A 5,087-nucleotide genomic window follows, 5' to 3' on the forward strand; every position below is an offset into this window, starting at 1 on the left:
ACCATGGCGCCACTATTATTATTATTATTATTATTATTATTATTATTATTATTATTATTATTTATTAATCGCACACAATCATTGGAATCCAGTCGAAAAGTTCTAAAAGAGCACCAATTTTGCAATTAGATATATGAAAAGAATATGCAAGATATATAAAAAATAATGTTAACGTAAAGGATCTTGATATTCTGAAGATATGTTAATAAACTTTTGAACCTGCCATCATGAACTGGTAATAACTACGCTACATCTCTCTCTCTCTCTCTCTCTCTCATCATCATCATCATCATCATCCTCGCCGCCTAGTCTGAGATGATGCGATAGCGGTAGCCGGGACACTCGGCAAATACACACATCTGCAACGATAACCTCCTTCCCTGGAGATTCGAACAAAGGAATGGGATTATCGTGCACAAGCGAAAAACATTGGTCACGAATCAGGCACATACTGTTAGCATACTAGGCTGCTATAAAGTCAAATCTTCGTAGGGCAAAAGACCTAAGAAGCATTCATTCACGCAAGAAGTTGCTAAACTTTTCGTCATTAAAAAAATGAGAACGGAAGACTGCAACACCAATTTAGCAGTATACTAATGCAAAATACAAAGGAAACGGGCTGGTAATTATAGCAAATTCATGGGTAATTGAGCCAGATCGATAGTAAATGACACTCGGGGTACAACATACGCTTCTACGAAACAGGACGACCACACGGTAAATTATATAACGTGATACAAAGAAGAGGGTCGATTGAGAGAGAAATAACTGAAGAGGTGAAGTATTCAGGAGAGCTATCAATACATATTTCGACATAAAAAAAATTGCAGAGAAAACAGAAATGTCTGAATAAGTGAACAACATACGAGAGGAAAATGTGCTATAATAATCCAAAGAGCTACGAGCAAGAAGCACAAAGGGTGTATAATAATATTCTTGAATAAATCAAAGTGCAACAAATAATGGACTGCCGGCGGGTTGGCTTCAAGCGCAGTTCTCTTGTCACAGTCGATCGATGGAGACATAAATACATGGCATTATATCTTATAGCAAATTTCATACGTTCGTAATGAAAAACGAAGAAATCTAAGAAAAAAAAAAAAGACTGATTTGATCACTTGCTTCGTCTATGTATAATTCAAACCGTATTCTCAGAGTAAAAAAAAAAAAAAAAAAACTATAAATATATGAATACTACGATAAAACTTTACTTGAGGATATCGACTTATTTGTATACGATACAAATATCTAGAAATTACGCGGAACAAACAAATACTCGCGAAGGAAGGAATTTCTCAGAATTTCACCGAGGAAATTCACTGTTATTTTCTAACAATGGAGGTCAACCCAGAGTTATCCTGATTGCGCGCAGCAAAATCAATACATGTCGGTTCATAAAAAAATGAGTTCTGCTGTACTTGATAACAAAATAACAGGGTTATGTAACATCTGCTCCCTCATTTATAGCATCTATAGGTCGAGTTCCTCTCACCTGTGGCCGTTCATCCTCATTGATTATCTGTCTGGTTGTTTGCGTTCGACAGATGACGACGACGCTCAGCATCGCTGCCTTTCGCCTCTTACGACGCAACCTGGAGGTGGAGGGAGGAGGGAAGAAAACGTTACTTCTCTTGCATCTGGAAATTATGAAGTATCAGTCTTATCGATTTAGACGATTGTCAGTTATAGAAAATACTTTAATATACAGAAGTAATAGGATCAAAAACTTATTAGGAGCTCAAAGGACTCTTATCCCCACTACCACCCAAAACGAGATACAGCAATATTAGGATCAGTTTCAGAAAAAATGTCAAAATCTAAGAATTCTATCAGGTAAATGAATATCGACCATCACGGTGAAAATACTGTTTGCTCTTTTCTTATTATCAGGTACTGGTTTAACCAAGATATCATACAAGATGAAACTTTGGTGAAGATTTGGTCGACGAGTTAGAATACATTATTTCAAATTACTGCGAAAAGTTCGGTCCGTTAAGTGATACAGAGGTTTCATTATCTTTTGCAATGGCATTTATGTATGGGGTCGGAGTTCACTCTTGTATAGTAAAGGTATTTATTTCAGCAAAGAATATAACGATCGTCATCAATTAATTTATGGACAATTTTGAAATATTCTTATGATAAGGTTAAGAAAATTAAATACACCTGAAAATATTGTTCGTTATCTGAATTGTTGATGAATATAGATTTTATTGACCGTATTTATGTATGTATGTATGTATGTTTGTGTGTATATCATTGAAGCCAGGAATTTTATGTAAAACAATCACTTACTCGCATATGATTAATAAATACTTTCAAACCTTATCCGTAGGTTACTGCCGCGACTTGCAAACACGTTTTACTGAATGACAATTAAAGTCGGTTTCATTTTCTATGTTTACCTGCGCATCGGTAGCACGTGATTGTCTGACAATCAAAGCTTCGATATCGTTGGCTTCCCGCGAAAAATATTGAACTATTTCTCCAGTAGCATAAAGAAATGTTTGTTTGTACAAAGGGCACTCCCCCATTCTTATATAAATCATAAATATGCCGATTTGTATGGATAACACACCAACATTAATATTAGTCCGGAAGCAGGACCCCATAAATTTACCTAACCGGGACATTGTGAGATATAGTTTTCTTTTTTCTCTTCATATCATTTCAATATAGGGTCCAAGTTGTCATACCCAGGTGGGTGTGGCCATCTTACACTTGGGCAATTTAAGGTATTCCAGATGGTGCCCAAGATGGCTGCCAAAAAGAACTTGCATTATTAAAATCTTCAATCCATCATCTTAATTTTTTACTTAATTCCAAACTGAATGCTTAATATACAGAAGGATATACTTTGCAACATTTTATATAAATGATGACTTAAATACATAATTCTTAAGATGGCAAAAATAATAAAAACGCAAAAAATATGTTCTCAGAAATACAAAATTATATATTATGTGCTGGGATCACCATCCCCATCATCAACAGAGTCATTTAGTTCACTGTTCCAACACTCATCACCTCCATAACACACACAGAAGACTGAACGCACAATGCCAGTACTACGGCATCCACATCTTCGTGTACTGCAAGGCATTCCTCCATGACAAGAACATCTTATAAGTTTAAGTAGTTCTGGAGCCAGCCCAACACCTTGAGGAACAGTAACAGGAAACAGACAGTCATCTTCTTTATCACATACAAAGTCTGTGGGATCTAGATTTGGAGGTTATGGTTGTAGAGCATTCTTCCAGATTGTCCCTTGCAAGTGAGCTTGTGCAACATTTTCACTAAATGTTTCATTTTCACTAAATGTTTCAGTTGTTGGCAGCAATGTTTGTAACTAAGGTGCACTTATTGATGAGCTTCCAAACAAAAGCCAGGAGTCCCAACCCAAAAACCAGTCCCCCCTGGATTCCGATGGGCTGATTCCTGGAGATGGTTCTGCCCTCAAGATAGCAATGGGAAAATCCCATCACCATCTCTTAGGTCCAAACCATATTTGGTGGCGACTCACCACCACAACTCCCAATATTAGCTTCGAATCCAAACCCCCTCCGAACCACGAACCCCTACCAGACTCACCCAAGCAGTAAAATTTTGTGAAAGTGGAAATGTCCACGCCAGTTATTGCCAAAAGTTTTGTAGGTGTTCCGTCAGTATCTGGGCTTCGCAAGCTTGAAGGCAGAATCCCTTACCCCCTCACCACGTGAAGAAACTACTCAAGGGTAGCTTGGATGTCAATACATGATCTACCTTGTACTGGTGAGATCATATAAATCTTCCTAAGGATTTCTTTTTTTAAGGCAGAAGTCTACAAGTAACACAAAAATGCCTGTGTCATCTATTACAACAAATGAACATTGAGGCTAGCTGCTGTACTAAGATAGTATCAGCCTCTTCTTGTAAAGTCTCCATGTCATGACGAAAAATGGATTTACCCATAAACAACTCTATGGGTGTGGGAAATTTCCCGTCACCACAAGTCTATGCTCTTGAAACCGATCTTTGTGATTCATCAGGTCCTCACAGATGAGATCAATCAACTACATTTTATTCTGGTCACTGTTAAAAGCACTTTTTGAGGTGGAAGCTATGTGTTGACTCCTTGATACTGTTTGGAATGTACCTGCAATAATATATAATCATATCTAAAATCATACAAAATGCATTATAATATAGATAGTGAACTTGTAAATGTCGTTGATAGAAATTATCACCCTATATGCTTATTTCAATGAAAGATTGCATTAGTTATCAAAGTACCTTGTTTATTAGTCATGCTATCTCACTTCATTAACATATCTCCCTTTAATTAGATGCAATACAACTTACTTTAAGCAATTCTTTATTAATCATGACATTTATTGATTTACTCTCTATGTAGAAGACATTTTATAATAATGATATAACATATTACTTGTCAAAGGCAAGGTAAACATCACATGATTTCAAGTGCCTGTGAATGTGTCTTCTGAAAGCATCTAAGAAGTATTGCACTGTAGCTTTCTACATTTCTTGGCTGACTTCAACCTTTAGAGAATTCTTCAGACTAGCTTTAGCCAACCACCACAGGGTGATGGAGTACATCTTGGGGGAGGCTAGGTGTGATAGATTAGCTTATGCAGATGATATTGACTTTTGTGGTGAAAACATCCAGGAAATTGATAGAAAAATAAGCATTTTTAGAGAAGTTGCAAATCAAGTTGGCCTGGAAATAAAGGAGGCTAAAACCAAAATCTTGAAGGCTTCAAGGCAGGAGAGGATACTGGGTAACATCAGGTATGGAAATATGGAGTTGGAAGCGGTCAAGAACTTCAAATACCTGGGATGAACACTTACAGCTGAAATAGCGCAGAGGAAGAGGTAAAATTAAGAATAGCAGCAGCAGCCAGATGTAGTTGGCCTTTAGCCAAAGTGCTCAATAGTAATATCTTATCAAGGAGAACAAAGGTGAAGGCCTATACAACCATTAGTAGACCCATGTTAACGTATGGTTGCGAAACCTGGAGGCTGACAAAGGATCTGGAACGAAGGTTGGAAGTGTCTGAGAGCGGAATCTTGAGAAAGATATATGGAGC

General features: G+C 37.1%; 1 protein-coding gene across 1 annotated transcript in view; it reads right to left on the reverse strand.

Moving 5' to 3' along the window:
• LOC135214544 (uncharacterized) overlaps window positions 1–1,594 on the reverse strand; it is a 528,710-nt gene extending 527,116 nt beyond the window's left edge. The window contains exon 1 of the mRNA XM_064248920.1: window positions 1,493–1,594. The gene's annotated coding sequence lies outside the window, so the exon portion shown is untranslated. The remainder of the gene's footprint in view (window positions 1–1,492) is intronic.
• Between the last annotated feature and the right edge of the window lie 3,493 nt (window positions 1,595–5,087).

This window comes from Macrobrachium nipponense, chromosome 46 (genome assembly GCF_015104395.2).
Source record: "Macrobrachium nipponense isolate FS-2020 chromosome 46, ASM1510439v2, whole genome shotgun sequence".
Classification (NCBI taxonomy): domain Eukaryota; kingdom Metazoa; phylum Arthropoda; class Malacostraca; order Decapoda; family Palaemonidae; genus Macrobrachium; species Macrobrachium nipponense.